This window comes from Erinaceus europaeus, chromosome 17 (assembly GCF_950295315.1).
Source record: "Erinaceus europaeus chromosome 17, mEriEur2.1, whole genome shotgun sequence".
NCBI lineage: Eukaryota > Metazoa > Chordata > Mammalia > Eulipotyphla > Erinaceidae > Erinaceus > Erinaceus europaeus.
In genome coordinates this window covers 21171946-21195995 of record NC_080178.1, presented here as the reverse complement: position 1 = coordinate 21195995, position 24050 = coordinate 21171946, and the positions used below count along the sequence as shown (strand labels likewise).

At 36.4% G+C, this 24050-nt stretch overlaps 1 long non-coding RNA gene across 1 annotated transcript in view; it reads right to left on the bottom strand.

Annotated features, from left to right (window-relative positions):
- Window positions 1-7809: 7809 nt before the first annotated feature.
- LOC132533864 (uncharacterized) overlaps window positions 7810-24050 on the bottom strand; it is an 872547-nt gene continuing 856306 nt past the window's right edge. Inside the window, exon 4 of the long non-coding RNA XR_009545613.1 lies at window positions 7810-7937. This is a non-coding gene — a long non-coding RNA (uncharacterized LOC132533864). The remainder of the gene's footprint in view (window positions 7938-24050) is intronic.

Below are 24050 nucleotides of genomic sequence, written 5' to 3'. Positions count from 1 at the left end.
ATGACATAAATAACAACAACAGTAATAACTATAATAAAAAAGCAAGGGCAACAAAAGGGAAAATAAATAAATAAATATTTTAAAAATGCTATCTCCCACCACCTCCACTCTAGAGTAAAGTAATCCCACACCATTTTTAGTCCTCTTCCTCTATCTTATTAGTGTTAAAATGTCTGTTAAGAAAAATCAAAGTTTTGTGTTTTTTTTATTTTCTTATTTCACTCAAACATTTCCCCTGCTTAAGAAGACTACTACTCATATGTATCAAAACACCCAGCAGAGATAAGTACCTCCCATCCACTTCTGTATCAACAGACAAAATATGGAACACAAGTCTCTACCAATCCTTGACATTAATTCTACCATCATTTATTCTACTGTAGCAAAATCATTAAGAACAGCTAAAACAGAAGGTTTACATTAGATAGTCTTATATTATAATATCTAAAATGCCCACAGACTATTATTATTATTATTATATTTTATTATTTTGCCATATCATTGTTCAGCTCTGGTTTATGGTGGTATGGGGGACTGAACCTGGGACTTAGAGCTTCAGGTATGAGAGTCTATTTGCATCACCATTATGCTACCTACCCTCCGCCCTGCACATGATTATTATACTACTAATAATAATAAAACAAAGACAATAGGCAGTAAATGCAAGAAAAGTAATTGAATGGGGCCTGGGATATAGTATAGCAGTTATGTGAAGAGGCTTTCATGTTTGTGGCTGATTCTGAGGACCCAGTCTCAGTCTCCAGCACTATCAGAAACCAGAGCTGAGCACAGTGCTTTGTGTCTCTGTCTCTTTCTGTATCTTTTTGTGGTTCCCTTTAAAATCAATCAATCAATAAATAAATAAATATAAATAAAATATATAGACACAAATAAGTAAAAGTAGTTGAATGTCAATAGACAATAAAATTAAGTTTAACCTACCTTTCACAAATCTCAAGCACAGTAACTGAATAGGCTACTCACTGAAATATATGTAAACATTTTAGGGGAAAAAATCAGAAAGGAGTATTTGAGGTATAGGGCTTGTAAAGAATTCTTATGCAGGGAGTTGGGTGGTAGCACAGTGGGTTAAGTGCAAGTGGCTTGGTTTGAGCCCCCGGCTCCCCACCTTCAGGGGAATCCCTTCACAGGAGGTGAAACAGGTCTGCAGGTGTCTGTCTTTCTCTCTCCCTCTCTGTCTTCCACTCCTCTCTCCATTTCTCTCTGTCCTATCTAACAACAACAGCATCAATAATAACTACAACACAATAAAAAAACAAGGGCAACAAAAGGGAAAGAAAAATAAATAATATATAAAAAACAGTAAAAAAAGAGAATTCTTATGTGTATATAATCTAACATGATCCATGAAATGAGAACTAATAAATTAGGCTTCAGCAAGGTAACAGGTGTTGGCTCTGTCAAGACTTGCTAATGGAATTACAAGACAAGCTACCAGAGTGGGAAAAAATGTAAAGTACATATCCACAAGGACTAATACCTAGAGTATATAATTTTCAAAACTAAAGTTTAAAAGTTCTAAACAATGCATGATTAATATCACACTGAGGACGATCTACATATAGTAAATAAGAAAATAAAATGGTGCTAAATGTTGTCACTTACTAAGGGTTTTTTTAAAGTTACTATGAACCTATCAAAAGAGCTAAAATAAAAGAAAAAGAATAAAGAGGCAACATTAAATACTAAACATTGTGGTTAGAATGCTGAGAAACTGGTTCATTTATACACTGTTGTCAAGAATGTACATAAATAAAGTTACTTTTACAAATTTTTTGTCAAGCTCTTTCATTTTGTGTTTACATACCTATAGGGTTTTGACCATGTACATTTTCACTGTTGCAGGTTAACTTTTTCATAATAAAAAAGAAGAAGAAGAAGGAGGATGAGGAGGAGGAGGAAGAGAGAGAGAGAGAGAGAGAGAGAGAGAGACCATAGCACTAATGCTTCCCACAATGCCACCGTAGTCTTATGTGGTGCTGGGAGCTCAAACCTGAGTCACATCATTCAAGGCGACAGACTCCCCACCAGGTGAGTTGTCTCACTGAGGTCTACATCACTTCTTTACAATTAAAAGAGAAGAGCACTATGGGAATTGGTTAGCGGTAGAGAACAAGACTTGTGAGTGGAGCCCTATGTCCTGTCTCCAGCACTAGATATGCTGGAGTCAAGCCAGTACTTTAATCTCCTTCTCACTTGTCTTTCTTCTTCAATGATTCAATAAATGGGCCCAGCTTACATTTCCCCAATATCATCACAACTAGAAACTCATGAATAAAAACAGCTTTGGGAGAGTCCAAAGATTCACTCAAGAAACTTCAGCAACATAATGAAAGAAAGAAAAAAAGAAACTAAGAATATCTGCACAAATGGGGAGGAAGAGCGATTTTATTTTTGTCTGCATTATCCTGCTCCTTAAGCAGATACTGTGCATTACATAGAAAGAACTCTTCTTTGGATAAAAGAAATAAAAAAAAATCCCTCTCCAGAAAAGTTGTGTGTGTGGTAAGCAGTAAGCACCTCTAACCTTTTAGACTACTGCACAAAGGACCAACTTAGGATTCATCCCACCCAGGGACCAACAAAGTTAAGACACATAGAAATGGTTGGGAACAAGAAAGCAGAACAGGGACTACCCATATCAACCTCACAGTGGCAGTGCCAGCTGTTCCTAGTTGCTTGCTCTTCAGAGAACCCCAGCAGCTTCTGTCACTAAGGAAACTATTTCAGTCTTCACAGAATGCCTCCATTTCTCAGTTGGTTTTCTCCTAAAGGCTTTTGTCTCTGCAGATAGAAGGCTTCTGAGGTCTGAGTCCCTCCTTCCTCCCTCTATACTGTAGATGGAATCAAGGATTCTGGCACCTAAATTAGCAACCAGACCCAGTCTCTGTGAATGGGCAAATGCAAGGTACTAATCCATACTCTTATGAATGAACCCCACGCTCCTGTGCACATGTAGGTATTACCTTTCAATATTCACCTGTATGCCCTCAACTTGACTATTCACTGACAAACACATGCCTTTAGTAAGATCCTACATCCCCTGACATGAACTTTGATGACATCTTGGTTAAACTTTCTACTCCACCACAACCTACCCTCACCTCCTGGGTAAATACTTGTGGTTTCTGACATAACTTTAATCTCAATAATTGTGCTGCCTCTTTGCAATCACTTGAAGCCGTCCCTTCCAGCTGTATAATTGTACCCAGCAGACCAGACCAGAGTTCTATCAGCACTCCCCATTGCTATACACAATTGGGAAGACCCTTAAGCTATATGTTTGCATACTTAGAGCATGGCTGCTTGTCTGTTATCAGTTTGTCCTGATCTTGACAATCTACATATGACTTCCAGGAACACTTATGTCTACAAAGGCTTCTACCACTTGTTGCCTATATTTTGAAATATAAATGAATGTGAAGACATACTTTTATACATGAAGATAAAAGTATCAGTAGGGTGGGAGTATATAGCATAATGAGAGACTTTCATACCTGAGGCTCTGAAGTTCCAGGTCAATTCTCATCCCCCACTAACCACCCCCCCAACCATAAGATAGTGCTCTTGTAAAACAGACAAAGAAACAAACAAATGATATAAGTAATATGCTCACTATGAAGCTACTACCTCTGAGTGCAAATGCATCCTTTATTTTGCTTTTCAAATTATAGGTCTATTTCTCCGAGAAGCACATTTTCCTCTACTACTACCACTTGGTTTACAATACCTGGAAACTGAGGGAAACTGAGTAAGACCAGAAAGTTCCAAATGGAAAAAGGAAGTTACTTCCTGTTCCTGACCATGTTGTCCTACCCAGAAGATGTTTCCATTATGCATTATTTTCTACACTTTCAGAAAACAGTCATGATGGAACAGCACTGGTTTCCTGGTACCTTATCCTCAGAGATAAAGGTGCAGAACTACCCTAAACCCTAACCCTAACTCTTCTAGATCTTCCAGCCAGATATAACTGTTAAGAGCATCTGCACTTTCAGGCACTAGCAACCAACCGCTAGGTGGCACTATCCTTAGACAAAAGCTTAAGCAGAGTTGATTATAAACACTTCAAGTTCTGACTCACCACACTTTGTTTCTTTTTCTTTAAGTTAAGCTTTGTTTTTTTTTTGTTTGTTTTTTAATTTCTTTATTGGGGGATTAATGGTTTACAGTCGAAAAGTAAAATGCAATAGTTTGTACATGGGTAACATTTCCCAATTTTCCACATACCAATTCAACCCCCTCTAGGTCCTCCTCTGCCATCATGTTCCAAGATCTGAACCCTCCCCCACCACAGACTATTTTACTTTGGTGCAATATCATTATACATTTCTAACCTTACTCTGCCTTTCAAGTAACAGGCTCAAATTCTTGAATTCCAGCCCCTCTTCCATTATTGATTATTATAATCATCTCAAAATCTTGCCTACTGTTCCTTCAGTCAGGGTATATTGTAGTTATATCACTATGAGATTTTTAATTAAAAATATTGATTTACCATTAATATAAAATTTTAGTACAGTACAGTTTCTCACATACACATATGTAGACACAGCTATAGAAATACATATGTATATAAATTTATATATATGCTATATGCATGTACATACATGACTCTCTCTATGTATTATGAAGATTACTATGACATTTTGCCACCCCACCTAGCCCCTTCCCTAGTCGTCTCCCATCCCCTCAGATCCTCAGATAACCACAACAGCATTCAAAGACTAGAAGCAAACAGTTTGATTACTAATTTTTTGCAAGTTCTTTTTTTTTTATAGTTCTCTCTATTCAATGTATCAGTGAAATCTTTCTATAGTTGTCTTTTATTTTTTCCTTCTTTCATTTAGCACAGTAACCTCCAGTACCACTCATTCTGTCCTTAATGACAAAGTTGTCAATTTTAATGGTCAAAGAGCATTCCGTTGAGTATATGTCACATGATGTCTTCATCCAGTAATTTATTGGTAAACCACAGCTATCAGTAAATAACTATTACAATAAAATATACACTTAATATGTAACAGAAAGATAAAAAATGTATACTAAATACAATAAGTCATCTTCAACAAATGTTTTGGGAAAGGAAAGCTAGACAACCATATATTAGGAAAGTAAAACTACATCATTATTTAACACTATACATAAAAAATAACTCAGAAAGATTTAAAGACCTAGAAATTATAAGTGAAATTTACTATATATAATATTAGGTATTACACCTAGAAGAAGATATAGTTGTTGTACTCCCAATAATTTAAAATTAGAGGTATATTTGAACTGTTAACTGCTAAGAGATTTCTCATGTACATTTATGCCTACTTCTCTAATATCAAGTTAATAGTTTTTGTTTGTTTTGCCATAGTCAGAAATTTTCTGCTCTGAGCTGACTTTTGTTCAAGTAAAAAGGGATATATACATATACATATACATATACATATACATATACATATACATATACATATACATATACATATACATATACATATACATATACATATACATATACATATACATATACATATACATATACATATACATATACATATACATATACATATACATAGAGGAGGGAGAGAGAGAGGGAGAGAGAGAGGGAGAGAGAGAGGGAGAGAGAGAGGGAGAGAGAGAGGGAGAAAGAGAGAAGGAGAGAGGAGGGAGAGGGAAAGAGGGAGAGAGGAGGAAGAGGGAGAGTTTGGAAGAGTCATATACATGGCAAAGCAGGCACACATTCCAGGTAAACTCACTTTACCAGTTATGAAAATTCAAAACTTCCCACAGGCAGTGGGGATACTTCACAAGTAGTAAAGTAGATCTGGAGGTAACTTTCTCTTTCCCTCTCTATCATCCCCTCAATTTCTCTCCATCCTATTAAATAAAATTTGAAAGAAAAGAAAATTCAAAACTCATGAGTGTCATCTCCCTCCCTTTCCTTCTGAGCAGAGCACTGCTCAGTTCTGCCTTATGGTATGGTTGATGCTAATAACTGAATCCAGGAACATCAATGTCTCAGGCATGAAAGTCTTTTGTCTGAATCATTATATTATCTCCCCAGCCAGCAATTTTTAAATTTTATCAATTAAGATCAATGGCATGGCTTATTCTTTCTTGAGTGTAAGTTAAAAGGAACAGGTAATAAGTAGTGAGATTTAAAGTTACATCAAAGGAAAGTGACTAAGCAGGATATGAGAGAGTATGTGGAAGACAAAATTATGAGAGAGATACTGTAATTATAATAAACAGAAAAATTAATAGAAAAGAATAGAGTAATATAGGAGAAGTAGAGTTACAAATAATGTAAATTCTGTATTGCTCATGAGATTGGTATAACCATAAAAAGGTCCTAGAATTGTTTTTTACTCTGGTTTTCCAATTATACTTCAGATCAAGCCCACATGTGTTATCAGAAGAATTCTCCTAATGTGGGTCATTTACATGAGTCTTCTCTATCAACTGAAAGTCTTAAACATTTTCCAGTCTACATAGATAAGGACTAAGATTGTAGACAATGAAAGGAGAAAATTTCATATAATTACAAAGAGAGCTTTAAGTTACTTTCTCTCTTTGTGGTTCATGTTCCTCTTGAGTGACAAGTACTTTATCTTACTACTTATTGCTCCTCTTAAGAGGTCACTTTACCTACTACAAAACACCTCCATGTCTATGTTCTTCAGATGCTCTCAAAACAAAGCAGTCTCCCCCTAGGGACAGATAATACGTCTTTAGCTGAATTTACACAATGTCAAGGAGTTGATACACAAAAATAAACTTCTAGGAAATTCTTGAGTTATGAATTCAGAACTGACTGATAGCTGTTATATAAGCAATCCACAGAAAAGTAAACATTAGCAGGAATATGTGACAGATTTCCCCTCCCTGCCATGGTTCCAGATTCTTATAACATTTTTACTTTAGCATAAGTGAAGCAATATTTTCTAATTAAAATAGCAAGTATACTCATCTTCATAGATGTATTTTGATTCCACTACAGTTTGATCTTTTCTTTTTGTTCTCTATGCAGTAGTCTCCTCAAAATGAAGGGACAAATTACTTTCATTTCACAGAGCTGAACAGATCCTATTTCTGGACACAAGTGACCTTAACCATTGACAATACAACATTTAGCCATGGGGAATACCATAACCAATGTCCCCAATTCACAGCCAGTTGTTTTCATTAGTCACTTTTACTTCCATTCTCTCTTAGTATTGCAGTAAAACAAGTTCAACCTTCTCAGTAGCCTAACAAAATATATTTTCATGCTGTTACCACATCAGACTTTCTGATCTCTCCAGGTTTCCAAAGGCAGACTGAAAGGCTTGCTACCTTTAGCAAATACTTTGTTGCATATTAATGTCCTAACCTCTGCCCCACTTTTGAAAAACCTGGAGGAACATCACAATTTGTCCAAATGTTACACTTTGAATCCTGGGCAGGCCAATCTGCCACTCTTTCAACTCCTGGGGCAGTGTAAAGAAACATCTGTTCAAAAAACAGTTTGACTCCCACCCCTCTGCATAAATCACACCTAGTAAAAGTTTTATGAGGTGGGTACCTTCCCCACCTGCTTCCTCCGTTAACAACTGACTGAAACCCAAATGAACTAGACACAATAGACGGCTATTTAGCCATATGCTGACAACCACATGTGTATCTATGGGAGGAAGAAAAGCTATCAGTTATCTGAAGGAACATTATAATCATCTGAAATGTAATGAGCAGTCCTACAGTTTTTGACTCTTTGTAAGAATTTAACATAGCAATTACATCTCTGACTTACCCGTAGCAAATTGTCACTGGGCCGGTTCCCTTGTTGGTAAAACTTGAATTCAGTCAATTGAAAAGGTTCCAAATTAGTTTCAGCAAGTTTCCATCTTGTTAATCTATAGACATTATCTCTGTTCATCCAGTAATTCCTATAGTAAACAAAAAGGATTTACTTAGTAATATAAAACAATGAATACATGCTAATTGATCACTAAGAATTTAGTACAAATAAATCACACTAAATACTCATTGCTATTAATATAAGAAAAAGTGATGAAAGATTTATTTTACAATGTTATAGTAGATGGCTGAGAGATAACTCACTTGCCTTGCTATTCAGGCAGACCATATTCAAGTTCCCTGACACCACACCAGAGTGCTAAGGGATCAGTGCAGTCCCCACTCCCCCAAATGAGAAGTCATCCCAAATTCCATGCAGTGGAATTCTACATGTATGATGCCAGGCTCTACCAACATCAACAACAAAAACATATATTGCATACTGATGTGGATTTAAATCAACAGTTACACCTAGCAGAAGTTTAGGTTAATGGCAAAGGTTCTATAATTGATTAGAAAATTCACATAATAGATTTAATGACAATTAACATATTATTATAGGTCCTGAGAAGGTGAAAAATGATTTTACATTTAAAAAACGCCAGGAGCTGAGTAATATGAAAATATAAATATTCAATTAATTTTAAACTCTATACTCCCTATAGTTCTCTATGTGATAGGCATTTTTAGCAGCTTAATATTTCAGATCATAGGGGGAAGACTTCTAAGTCACATATGATGGATTTTAAGACCAGTTAAATTGAATCTACCACTCATAGTCTGCTTTATTTAGGTATGAAGAAAAAGTATATATTTTTCTCTTGTTTTGTTTGGATAATCAACATTAAAATATTTTGTACATTGAATCTGTCCTAAGGCAAAAAGGAAAAAATGACTTGGGCATTATGTTAAGGTAAATTCAAAGAAAGATTGACAATATTTTTCATGCCATGATATTTATTATGATCAAATTCCTTAACAACATTTATTTTATTTTCCCCACCACATATTTTGGTAATAAATTTTCATATATATTTTGAATTTGTAGAATTCTCATATCTATATTTAAAAAATATTTCAGGTATACTCACACCGTCTGATAGTAACTGGTTTATATTAAAAAACAAAAACAAAAAAGTGGGAATCTGGCAGTAGTGCAGGTGGTTAAGCATACTTGGCTCCAAGCACAAGGGCCCGCTTAAGGATCACAGTTCAAGCTCCTGGCTTCCCACCTGCAGGGGGGTTGCTTCACAAGTGGTGAAGCAGGTCTGCAGGTGTCTATCTTTCTCTCTCCCTCGCAATCTTCCCCTCCTCTCTCCATGTCTCTCTGTCCTATCCAACAACTATGACATTTATAACAACAACAATAACTACCAAAATAAAACAAGGGCAACAAAATGGAATAAATAAATAAATATTTAAAAAGGAAGGACAGTTATTCTCTTTTTATAAACTATTCAATATAACGATCAAGGACGAAGAATCCCAAAGGGCCCTATTTTTATTTCAAGAAATAACAGCCACTGATAAATTTTTGTTCCATACATTGAATAATATGCTCTCCTTTGAAATAGCCTTAAACTTATCACTTTGCAGCCAATCAAAAACCTCTAAATCAGGAGTTGGGCAGTAGCGCAGAGGGTTTATCACACGGTGGCAAAGCACAAGGACCAGCGTAAGGATCCTGGTTCAAGCCCTCGGCTCCCCACCTGCAGGGTGTTCGCTTCACAAGCAGTGAAGCAGGTCTGCAGGTGTCTATCTTTCTCTCCCCATCTCTGTCTTCCTTTCCTCTCTCCATTTCTCTCTGTCCTATCCAACAACAACATTGATAACAACAATAATAACTACAACAATAAAAAAACAAGGGCAACAAAAGAAAATAAACAAATAAATTAATATTAAAAACACTGTTAAGTCTACCAGTTAGAAAGCTATTCCATCTTACATAAACCACATATTAACAGAGTATTTGCTGATTAGATGCAATTTTAGTACTTTCTTAAGCAAAAGTAGTATCATGAAGAACCCCTTTACACAAAATCATGTATAATCATCCTTTGCTAATTTAGTCTCAGATTTACTTTTGCTCAGTATTTTTCTTTAATACAGATTTCCCCTCAAGATAATATGTAAGCCTAGAGATTTCATTTGTTCAACAATTTGCATACTCACCTAGTACAGGGACATAACAGTGCTTATAGTTACATAAATGACTTGTGTACTATAATAAAATGTGAGGTTAAATATCAAGCCAAGAATATTAATTGACTGTTAATATTTCCCATAATTTATTTCACTGTCATATACTTAATAGACTTTATAAGTATGCCCACTATGTGCTAAGTACAGGTGATATACAGATTTATCTAATTAATTAATCTGAGAAAAAATATGCTTCCAATTCCATACTTGGAGAGTAAAGAAAGACTGAAGAAATAGGCAGACTCTTATAGATTTTCAGGTGAAAATTTTAAATAGACACGGGTAATTTATTCTCATGTTTGTCTTATATGCTCACAAGATAGATACTTTTCAAGTCCTAAAATTTCTATACCGGTTTTAACTGGGTTCAGTTTGCTGTATTTTATCAGCACCAATAGGACAAGAAAGGATTCTCTTTCTCTCTTAAGGATTAGTTTATTTATTTATTTTTAATATTCATTTGTGCATTCCCTTTTACTGCCCTTGTTTTATTGTTGTAGTTATTGTTGTCATTGATGTTGTTGTTGTTGGATAGGACAGAGAGAAATGGAGAGAGGAGGGGAAGACAGAGAGGAGGAGAGAAAAATAGACACCTGCAGACCTGCTTCACTGCCTGTGAAGGACTCCTCTGCAGGTGGGTACCCGGGGGGCTCAAGCTAGGATTCTTATGCTGGTCCTTGAGCTTTGTGCCGCCTGTGCTTAACCTGATGAGCTACTGCTGACTTCCATTTGTTTATTTATTAAAGGAGAGAAGGATTGTAATGATTATGAGAAAAATTATGCAATTTTATGTAATTAATTTGTATGTAATGTAATGTTATGAGAAAAAGAGAAAGAAAAGTTACCTAGGTCTCAGGCACTAAATTCCTGAAACTTCCTAGAATATTTGAATGATTCTTGCAATTACTTTAAACATATTATTTTTTTTTAATTCGAAACACAACACTGCTCAATTATATTTGTGAAGCTTCTGAGGACTAAGTATGGGACCTTGGAGGCTCAAACATGAAATTCTTTTTGCATAAGCACTGTTATCTCACAGGTTGAATAACTAGAATATGGTGCCTGAGGGTATGGCACACAGGTATATACATTACATCAATTTTGTGTTTATTTATAATAAGTGAAGCTGGTGGAAGGTTACTCATGTAAAAGTAAAACACATCTCTTCACTCTTTGTTTAATTCAAAAAATCAGTGAATTGGAGCAGATGGGTAGGAATCAGGAATTACAATGTAGGAGGCCATTGAAAGTGACTCTCAATTATTTAGCTGAATTCCAATCCATTAATGCCCTAACACTTCCACCTTACAACATTCCCAGATTCAACACAGGAACCTGTGTAACCCCTGCATCCCTGTAGGTTTGAGCTCCCATTTCATAGATAGGAACCTTCTAGGCTGCATTTATTTTAGGACCTGCCTTCCTTGAGTGGCAGAGTATGTTGACCCAGTCTCCCTTCAGAGAGTGGGGCAGTCCTTACTACTGTTGTTCCACATTGATGGCACGGTTCTGTAAAGTTCCACAAGCAGGTCCACAAGCAGGTCCACAAGCAGGTCCACAGTGGTGACTGATGTTCCTTATGGAGATGACCACTGATGGTAGAGAGAGGGAGAGAGGGATCTGCTAGAGGTCTAGGCTTATCATATCTATCTGATAATCCCAGGATTCCCTGACTAGGCCCCTGGATGATGGGTTGGACTCATAGTGATGAAGAGAGCCATAATTAAAGTGTGTTGATCTCTTGCCCTTTTGCAGCTTTCATAGTCCTTACTTTATCTGACAGGGTTAGCATTAGTGTGCTTGAGGGAAATGAAATATGAAGTGGGTGAGGAGGGTATCTAGGTCTAAGTAGAAACTACTTGATTAAGTACTTTATGGTGTCTTTTTTAGGTCTTTTTACTTTCTTGTTGCACTTATTGATTCACTGAAATCTATTGTGCATTTTTACTTTAAGGTATATAATCTACCCTTACTTGTGGATAAACTTGCATATGTGATCTGTCTCATGGACCCCGGTCTATATCTAGGTTCTATGAAGTGTGCCACCAGAAATGGAATTAAGGAGTTCTATGAGCTAGGAAAGATCTCACCAGCGTATGGGAGCTGAAAGGTTGACATTCCAGGCCCGGTGTCTCTGGACAATGTCGGAAGTGAAGCATGTCCAGGAGGCACTGGTTGCACTGATTTGGTTGAGCTCAGCAGATGCAGTATCAAATGGTATGGATCAAAAGAAGTGTGAAGGAAAACAAGCCATAGCCCAGAGGATCCAAGACTGGGAGAAATATGGGTTTTATAGAGAATGGGGGAGGTTCCTGCTTTCTTGAGTTTAAGAAGGCAATGGGTTGTACTATGCCTGATTATGGGCCCCAGATCAAATTAATGAGATTTACCGTTAATGGTATTTATATACTTCTCCCATATCTGGGAGCAAATGTCTTTGTTGTTCCAGCTCTCTAGTCTATTCTCAACTCTGACACCATCTTCCCAGACAATGCCTTTAGCCTGCCTACATGTTAGCTGTGGATCCCAGGCAAAAATTAGTAAAGTCAATGGGCCCTTGGAATATGCTTAACGTAGACTTCCCAGTTTTTTGTTTTTTTTTTCCAAAATTGAGATCTTAAATTTCATCTGCTATACTCTTACCTTTAGGTTCCTGATTATTAAACAATTTGTTGTGCTTTGCAACCACCAAGCTGCAGATGGTACCATGATACCAATCTCACTTTCCTGGGCATAGGACCACATCAATGTGTCCAGAGCCCTGCCCCACTAGGGAAAGATAGAAACAGGCTGGGAGCATAGATCAACCTACCAACACCCATGTCCACCAGAGAAGCAATTACAGAAGCCAGACCTTACCCCTTCTGCACATCATAATGCTTCTGGGCTCATACCCCCAGAAGGATAAAGAATAGGAAAGCTTCCAGTGGAGGGGATGGGATGCAAAACTCTACTTCTGTGGATTTTATGGAATTATACTCCTGTTATCCAATGGAATGTCAATTGTTGTTAAAATTTGGAGGGCTCTAGCCGGGTTAGCTTCACGGGCGGGTAACAGAGATGCGGAGACAACGGCTGGGCAGGGAAGCTGTATTTCTTTATTTAGGAACAACGATTCATAAACTAAACCAAACTAATCACCAAACAGAACTCTGCTGTCTCTTTGCAGCAAGCACTCTCCCTAACTCTGCAACTCTCCAACTCTGGAACTCTGGAACTCTGAAACCCTCTCTGGGGTTCCTAGGGGCGGGGCCAAGCGGGCCCGCGAAACTAACTGGACTGATCCAATTTTCTTGGCGGGGGAGAACTAGAACAACCCAATGTAAAGCATACAACAGTCAATCATAATTAAATAAATAATAGTAAGATATTCCCAGAAAGTGCTTGTCTCATCCTGTCAGAAATAATGAACATTCCACTCCATAGTTGTAGAATTATATTTTATCCCACTGTTAGAAAATCATAATAGATGTCTCAAGGAGCAGTGGATTTGTACTGCAGGCACTGGGCCCTAGCCCAGCCCTAGCCCCGGAGAAAAAAAATCAAAAAATATTTCTTCTTTCTTCTTTTTATTTTATTTACCCATTTCTCTTTGACATTTCTCTTTCTCCCCTCATCTATTTTCTTTTACTTTACTTACAATTTTATACTCTCTTTTCATAATTTTTCTCCTTTTCTTCATGTAAGTAACTTATACAAGGAAAATAGTTCTAGATACCTAATGTGTGGACTTATGCTATATCACCTTGTGATATTACACATTATAAACACTAAGAGAAACCACCTATTTAATTGCCATGCCTATCAACCAAGCAGAAAATATGGTCTCTTGATAAATATAACATATTTATTGTTTCATGAACATTTTCCCCTATCCTTATAGTCATTCATAACACAATTTTCACATTGAGAGCATTTTGTTGCGGGTCTTCTCAACCTCCAGAGACTTTCTGACAGAAAGTTTATAACCTTCTATTCCTTTCTAAACCATCAGAATTCTAATGGAGTTTTGTACTATGTAAACCTATGCTAATTCTAGTCATTGTGCAGATGTCCAAGTATATTGCAGGTTCCCACCTAAAAGTGTTATTTCCCTCTTGAGTCAAAAGCACCTGGATGAGCTGTTGATCCCTTTGTTAAAATACAATCCAAATATCATGAAGCTACCAAATTTGTCAACTTCTGCCAGGATAACAAGATCCCCCAGAGAGGTGGTGCATTGAACAATGGTGAATTGCAACTTGTATTTAAGGTCAAGAAATGGAAAGGAAAAAATACAGAAAAATCTTGAAAAGCAAACAAACAAGCCAAGAAAATTTATAAGTAATCATAATCTTTCACCTCTGCATTTTAAATATTTATGTTTTTTTTATAGTTGGCAAGCTTTGATTGGAAGATAAACAGTATGAAACAGATTTTTCATGAATTGTCCCATATTCTCAAAGCAACTTGAAAAATCTTATCTGGAAAGTATCACTTTTAAACACTTTGAAACTAATGATTTCGTGCAGTTAGGTCTGAGTAACACTGTGTACTGTATAGTTAGCAATTTGTTTTATGAGTGTGTCTGGTCTCCATTTTTCCACTTATACATTAAATCTATTTAATTTCTCCCCTCCAGGGTTATGGCTAGGTCTCAGTGCCAGCACTACAAACCCACTGCTCCTGGCAGCCATTTTATCCATTTTATTGGATAGGACAGAGAGAAATTGAGAGAAGGAGGAGGGAGAATAGAAAAGGAGAGAGAAAGATAAATACCTGTAGACCTGTTTGCCCACTTCTGAAAACTCCCGCCTGCAGGTAGAGAACCTAGAGCTCAAACATGGGTATTTGTACTGGCCCTTGCACTTAGTATTTTAATCAGACACGCCACCACCTGGCCCCCTCTATTTTTAATTTTAAAATGATTACTTTAATGGTTGTGTTATGGGAAGCAACTACTGAGGTCCTGGGGAAAGCCCCTAAAATTAGTGTTCTTTGGGAGACTTCGGGGGTCCTGTCATAGCTCCACCATAGAAAACTCACAAGTGACTCCGTGATCAGGTATGTAAAGTTCAAACTCTGTATTACAAAGACATGAAGCAGAAGTTGTGCAGAATTACTATCAACATGCAGAATGACTCCCATAATAGACTACTTGAGGGACAAAGAGAAAGGGGCCCCTTCATAGGCCTCCTTCTCTTAAATTACAGATTCCAATCCTACCAAGTGCCAGTTCCCCATTAGTTCGCTGAAATTACCTGTCATTCCTATGGGGTCACTGTTTTCCAAGTGTGGTTAACTTTCTAAAACTCCTCCACCCACTGTGTAAACATCTCTTGTGCACTCAAAACCCCTTCCTACTACCTATAAGTTCATTCTCAGTAGTATTGGGGAAACATTTGATAAAATAAAACAAAATGGCCATAGACTGTCAAGCTAACAGAGTTTCCAGGCCTCCCATCTTCAGACAGGAGTTTTATCTAACAGTTGTTCCACGTTACTCTTTCCTTAAATAAATGTACTTCTGTATATAGTTGCAATAAAAAGTAAAATGATCTAGAGACTATTATGATAGCATTTATTTCTATTGTCCTAAAATATGTAGGAGTGTCTGTCATCTGAACCCAAAGAATGAGCAGGACTCACTCATCTTCATTCACCCTAACTGTTGTTATACTATGTATTCTGCAAAATCAGTAGCACTGCATTACAAAATGCACAATTGAAGAAAGAAGTAAGGGCTTTGTTTGAATGGATCCCTAAGGCAGATCAGCTGATAAATGGGAGGAATTAAAATTAGCTATGAGTTATGGTATTGAGGTATTATACTGACGCTTTAATTCTCACATCAAGTCTGAATAATAGGCAGATTCGGAGATCATGTGTCATGAAACTTACATAAGGCATCTAAATTCACATGTGCCCATTGTTGCACTCCCCAAACCTTGCCCTTTCATATCTCATGACATTAAAAAGAGAGTTAATATTTCTCTTGCTTACGCCCTGCAAGATAGCTTCCTTGGTTTTAGTGACACTCTTTAACTTTTTTTTCAGGAACTATTAATCCTTTAACTATCATATGGAAAGGATATGCATCTAGAAAAACTCCAAGTTGCATCTCACTTCCATCTACAACATCTGATTTTATCATCGAATGTATTTAATATTGCTCTTTTCTTTTAATGCAATTAAATTACTATCAAATATATAATGATATAATGGAATTGCATTAACACGGATTTAAAGCCTGCTAACAATAAATGCTGCCATCTGTTCACATTTGACCAACCTGCCTTTTATGTCCAGTATTGCTATGTGTGCATGAGCTTTGTGATCACTTCTGAAATATAAATTTTCAACATTTGATTGTTAACACTTATAACTTATAATGAAAGTCAAAGTGAGACACTAATGTTAAAGGCAAAATCTTTGCAAATAATATCTTAACAAATAGTAAATTTAATAGAGAACCATGTGCCCAAAATTGCTGTCCATAAAGAAGAAGGAATGTAATATATTTCAATATGTTTCATAGAATATAAACGAATAAAGGTTTTTTATTGCATTTCTGTCATCAGCATTTCAAATCTCAATAAAACTTTTGACATAAATAGACAATCATGAATGAAATTATTTTATTTATAATGGCAATATCCTTTCCTATCCTCAATCAGAAGGATGACAAATAATCACAATTTATTCAACCAAAGTAACAAATGTGTTGATTTAAAAAATAAAACTTGTGTCATTATATATTATTTTATTCATTCTCAAAGTCTATTTCCAATCATATTGACACAGAGTCCAAGTTTAAACATGCTTATGGCACTCGAGTTAGGTGTTCATTGCACCTTCCTGCAAAAGCATCAACATAATACATACAGGATCATGCTACAAGCAGTAATTCTTTAACTGGGTTTTTAGCATAACCTATAGATCAAGGAAACTTTGTGACTATTGAGTCATTCATTCTTTCATTTGTTTTCAAAATAACATTGCAATCATCTGTAATCATAATACCATGTGACTTTAGTGGAAGTTCATATTGTGAATACTGACTTTGTCATCTTGAGCTAGTTATATTATGAGTTGTGTTTATCATGATAAAAGAGCACAGTTGGGAGTAGCACAGCTGGTTAAGTGCATGTGGCACAAAGCTCAAGAACCAGCATAAGGATCCTGGTTTGAGCCCCTGGCTCCCCACCTGCAGGGGAGTGGAATCCCACGTGGTGAAGCAGGTCTGCAGGTATCTATCTTTCTCTCCCCCTCTCTGCCTTCCCCTCATCTCTCAATTTTGCTCTGTCCTATTCAACAATGACATCAATAACAACAATAAAAACAAAAATAAAACAACAAGGGCAATAAAAGGGAATAAATAAATATAAAAAAGAGCAAAGTTATGATATTTATCTTAAAGGTTTTCTATTAATATTAAATTGGATACTGTATGGAAATCAAGAATCATCTTCTATTTTTAAAATTTTTATTTATTTGATGGGACAGAGAGAGATTGAGAAGGTATGAGAAGACAGAGAGGGAGGAAGACATCTGCAGCATACTTTACCATGTGTGAAGCTTTCCCCCTGAAGGCAGGTACTGGGGGCTTCAGTTTGAATCTTTGCATATGGTAATATATGCATTCATCTGGATGTTTCACTGTCCAACCCCCTTTATTTATTTTCCAAAACACTGCTCAGCCCTGGCTTATAATTGTGCAGGGGATTGAATTTGGGATCTCAGGAATGCAGGCATAAGTGTCTTTATTTACTGTATCTCCCTGTCACCTTATTTCTTATATAAGGCAATTGCTAAATTAATGGCAATGGTTATTTTTTCAATTACTTGAAATCATTTGTGGAATACTTAGTAAATGTTACATACTTGACTAGGTCCAGATGAAATAGCAATCCTCTTGGTTTGAATTTTTATTTTTTATTGTTGCTATTGATGTCATCACTGGTATATAGAACAGAGAGAAATAGAGAGGGGAGGGGAAGAAAGAGAGGGGGCGAGAAAGGTAGACACCTGCAGACCTGCTTCACTGCCTGTGAAGCGACTCCTCTGCAGGTGGTGAACCTGTGGCTCTAACCAGGACCCTTATGCGGATCCTTGTTCTTCGCGCCAAGTGTGCTTAACCCTCTGCACTACTGCCTAGCTCCCTGGGTTTGAATTTTGAATAGTCTACTTGCGAATTATGCCTCACTCTTGTCACACAAAAATCCTAACTCCAAACCCCAAACATAAAGGAACTAGGATGCTCTTAAAGAGCAATACAGAAACGCATATCCCAGACTTCGTATTTAGATCTGGTTGAAGGAAAGTAGGACAGAAGCATACTAAGAAGCTCAGAGGCAGGTGCACAGATGGGCATTTTGTGTATTACGCAAACTCACTCTTAACACGTGTAGCCATCCAAATGTTACCCATTTGGAACCTTATAGTCAAATGATTGAATACTTTAAAGTTACAAGTAAAACTAACAAAACAATAAATATTGCCATTCAGTATCTATGTAAAGACATAAAAGGGTATTTTTAAACACAGAAATATCAGATGCTGTGAAGATTTGTACTAGAGTAAGGCAGGAAAAGATGCATTCTCTCTATCTCCCTACCCCTGCTAAGTATGGTTTTATCTGGGGACTTCATATACACACATGTCCACATTCCAACACACATGCCCAAGTTCCAACCATAAGCAATTTAGCTTGCAGGTAAATAATGCAATAGTAATATTAACTTTTAAAACCTCAAGTAAAGACAAAGATGATACCACAAAATCAGAGGACTGTTTAGATAGGAAACTCTAACCCAAAGCCACAGTTTAAAGAAACATTAGGGCCAATAGAAGGACATAATTAATAAAGTCTGTACCTAAAAAAGGGGAAATTTTATGAGAAATTATGTCTGGACTATTTAAAGTGTGGTATGCAGGGCAGTAATCGCTTGCTTGAATCTAAATTTAGTAATGGTTTCATAATGAGAACTGGGATTCTGAAGCCAGCTCATCTAGGTTCACATTTTCTTTCTGCTAATTAATAAGTAATCTTATTTAATTTATTTAATTAAGCCCTATGGGATTAATTAAGGGGAAATTAATCAACCCCGATATCCAAGGCTCTTTGTCTATGAAATGAAAATAAGGATAACACTTAGGATTAAATGAGGAGTTAATACATATACAATAATTTAAAGGTCAGTTGCATATTGCTTGTAATTATCAGTATCAATTATCACATATTTTTGGTTGAAAATAATATAGATGATATTTGTTGTGGTAACAGTAGTAACAAAATTTGGAAATATTTTAGGAAATTAGATTTTACAAAAATAACAATATTCTTATTTTTCTTGTGTTGCTTGGAATACAAATCATTGAGTTAAAGTTTATTTAATTAAATTAAAGTCACTTGGTTTGTAAGTAATTACTATTTGAGTTTCTGATTCTGAATACATGATAGATTGAACGAACATAGATACAGATCCTATTATAAAATAAAAATGTTAGATATTATCGAAGAAATACAGCACTGCATATTAAATGCTGAAGAAAAAATAAAAGTAGTGAAAAAGCTGCCATATTTGAGTAATGAAGAAACTCACCCAAGCGGTACAAAGAACTAAATAAAAAAGGATGAAATTCTGAATAAAGAAAGGGAAACAAAACAAAAACTACAAAAACCAGAAGGAATATTTATAGAGCCTAAATTGGAAGGCCTACCAATCCCAAGTTTAGATGCATCCAAAAATAATAACATGGACCACAATACATAAAGTTAAAGATGCTAGATGAAATAAAAACGTAAGGTGAAATAGGTATATTCATAATTATAATGTATTTTAACACATCATACACTTGGTCATAGAAACACTACAAGATGGTTGCAGAACTTGCTTTATATAAGATTTGATAAAGATAAAAAAAAAGACAAAAAGATTTTTAAAAAAAGGAGGAGGGCAGGTAGTGGTCTACCTGGTGAGGCACACATGTTACAATGTGTTCCAGCCTCCAGGCCCTACCTGCAAGAGGTAAGTTTTGCAAGTGGTGAAACAGTGTTGCAGGTATTTCTGTCTCTTCTTCTTTCTCTATAAACCCCTTTCCTCATGATTTCTGGCTGTTTCTATTGACTATATGACTTAAAATAAAATTAAAGAAAGATAAATAAACATTTATCATTTCCCTTCATGTTTCTTTTGATGCATACTATTTGATACTGCATCTGCTTATCTCAACCTAATCAATTCAACCATTGCCACCTCAACATGTTACGCCTTGAACTATATGCAGAGATGCCAGGCCTGGGATGTCAAGCCTGCAGCTCTAATCTAAGGTGAGACTTCCCTAGTCCATAGGTTTTCTAAGTAACATTTCAGGTGGCACATCTCCTAATGAAGTTATCTAGATATAGACCATGAGATAGGTCACATGTACACATGTACCTATAAGTCAGGGGGAAATAGATACCTTAAAGTAAAAGTGTGCAACAGTCTACAATGACTCAGTAAGTGCAACAAGCCAGCATAAAGACCTAAAAAGGACACCATAAAGTAGTTAATCAAATATTTGTTATTTAGACCTAGATACTCTCCTTACCTGCTTCCTGTTTAACTTCCCTCAATCATTCTATGCCTAACCCTGTCAGATAAAGACTACAAAATCCAGATAAGGGCAAGAGACTGGCACACTTTGATGATGGCCCTTTTGGTCACTACCAGACCAACCCATCATCTGGAGCCCTAGTTAGGGAATCCAGGGATTCTCACATAGATATGAGGAGTCTAAACCTCTAACAGAGCCCTCTCTCCACCACTGATGGTCATCTCTATCAGGAACAACATCATAAACCCTCTTGTGGGCCTCTACAGGACCTTGCCCTCCCTGTAGAATAGCAGTGGTAGAAATTGCCCCACTGACCAAAGGGAGGCTGGGTCAACATACTCTGATACTCAAGGGAGACTGGTCCTGAAATGAATGCAGTTTAGAATGTTCCTAGCTATGACCGTGGAATATTACCTCAGACCGATAGGGATGCAGAGGTTACATAGGCTCCTGTGCTAAATATGAATAGACATGGGTCAGATCATTGGAGTTTACAGCAAACAATATTTATATACTTCCCCATATATGAGCGATACTCTCTGCCCTAATCCATGTTGGCAGTCCTATTCCCAACTCTGACACAATCCTCTCAGACAATACTTTTAGCATACCTGTATGTTAGCTGTCCAGGGCAGGCAAAAACTAGTAAAGTCATGGGCCCATTAGTATATATCTAAAATAGACTTCCTGGCTTCTTCCAACATGAAAACTCCAAGTCTCAACTGCTATACTCTTACCTTTGGATTCATGATTATTAAACATTTTGTTCTGCTTTATATGTTAATGCTTTTCATCCACCAAGTTGCAGATGCTACCATGATGCCAACTTTACTACCTTGGGCAGAGGACTTCACCGATATGTCCTAGACCCTCACCTCTCCAGAGCCCTGCCCACCAGAGAAGCAATTACAGAAGCCAGACCTCCCATCTTCTGTACCCATTAAGATCTTTAGTCCAATACTCCCAATGGGATATAGAATAGGGAAATTTCCAATGGAGGGGATAGGATACAGAACTCTGGTGGTAGGAATTACATGGAATTTTACCCCTCTTATTCCCACAATCTTATTGATCATTATTAACTAACAGACAACAAAAGAATATATATATATATATATATATATATGATTTTAAGTCAATGAACAAATTCATTCTGACATGGAGAACACATAGCTCAAGTACTCCTCCATTCATATTCAAATAATCACAATTGTACTTGGTACAAAATATTCAGAACTAAAAGGCAGTGAACCTAGTATACTTTGAACACATAGAGGGTATAAAGACAGTGTTATCTCTCATGAGAAATTAACTTTTACATAAACAAAAAAGGAGTTGTTATGAGTCTTTGAATTTAATTAAATAAATTACAATTACTTTTTATTCAATTAAATAACTGAGAGGAATGCATAATTAACGAAAAAGCAACAGTGACAAAAGTATCAAGAACATCACAAAAGTACAGCTGTGATATAGGAAGTCAAATAAAGAAAAAAGAAAATATTTGATATAATTCTGAGAAACAGATTTAACAACAATATTTGGAATTAAAACAAGATATGATTAGAAATTAACTTGACAGGGAGATAATAAATTGTACTCGTGTAGCAACAACTGTACTAAAACCTGATACATCCCCCAATAAGTGATTTAAAATAAGAGAAATAAAAATGGATCTTTAGGAGGCGGAGCCAAGATGGCAACTGCAAAGTAGCAGCACCCATGGGCTCTGATAACAACTGCCTGGCCTTCAGCGGGACAAGCAAGGAAGCGTCCTAAACATGGACCAAGAAGGTGACTATAATTCAATTTGGGTTAAAAATTAGAGCAAAAAGAAAGGAAATGTCCTGATTATTTCTCTCAGCACCCCTCTCCCCATAACCAGACCTGGGGTAGGGAGCTGCTAGCAGGCTGCCCATTGAGCTCCTTTCTTTACCAAGATTCCTGGCCCACCAGGGTGCCATTAAACACTGCTTCCAAATTTCTAGGCTATTTTTGTTATCCCTCTGAGTAAGGGACTTAGACCCATTCAGGTGATAGTTAGCTAAGCAAGCAAGCCTCACCCAGCCTGGGAAGGAGTGCTTGAAAGTTTTTTTTTTTCTTTTTTCTCCTTTGTTTAGTATTGTGTTTTCTTTCTCAATCAGTTGTCTAGACTCAATGTGCATAGGCTAACTGGGAGCTGTCCAAGCTGTGGACCCACTGCTTGGGTTTTTTACTCTGTTTACAAATACTATTATATATACATGCATATCCCCCCCCCCCCCTCAGGTTGACCAAAATTAACTCTTAGTATACTTTCCATTGCTAGGCGACAAGAATTATCACCCACTGTGAGAGAAACTTGTCTCACTTTTCATACCTCCTCTATACACTTCTCCCAACTCCAAGCCAATAAAAAAAAAAAAAATATATATATATATATATATATATATATATATATATGACTCTCCTTTCACTGCTTTTGTTTTTTCTGTTTCCTTCTTTTCTTTTTTGTTTTCTCTCTTTTTTCCCCCATCTTCGTTTCCCCTTTCCTCCTACCTCTGCCTTCTGAATTCACTGATACTTATTTGTGAACTATTTCAGGGAAGAAGTCTGACTCAGAGCGGACTCTCTTTGTGTGTGTCTCTGCTCTACTTCCTCTTCCCCTCTTGCTACCTCTAGAATCTACAGTGGGCCATAGATTTGCATAACTGTCTATTCCTGCCATCCCTTTTTTCCTTTCTCTTTCTTTTTCATTTAGATTTGGTTGCTATTTTTTCTTAAACTGGAGACATTGTGGGACTAACTGGTATTGGTTAAACTGCTTCAGTCATTGCTTTAGTTACTATTGTAAATTCTGAGGGTGGTGATTGCATTTGTCATAAAGGTATTTATTATAGTGTGGCTTGTACATAAAACACAACAACTGAGGAACAACAGAACATAAAAATAAAAAACACATTAAAAATGGGTAGATTAAGTGCAAATAAAACTGATAATACAATGAATGAAGACAAGAGCCTAGAGGAAACTACAGATTCACTGTTGTAAAACATTAATACCCCATTAAAATATAAGAAATAATAAAAAATAAAAGAAATAAAATGCTTATAGTCATGTGAAATCTGAAACAGTCAAACTTAAAGGTATGTCAAGTAGAAATGGTTGTTGTCAAGAGCTGGGGATGTGTGGGTGATTGGAAATATTGATGAATAGTCAGAAAATTTCACTTACAAAGGTAAGTAAATCTTGAGCTTTAATGCACAGCATACTGTTTACATTTAATCATACCACATATTCTTATGCATCCAAAAATTTAAAAATGGCAATTTTATGATGTGATGCATGTAAATTTGATCTAGTGTGGTGATTATTTTGAGATACACATATGTCAGGACTCCAAACTGGACATTTAAAAATTTATATAATTTATTATT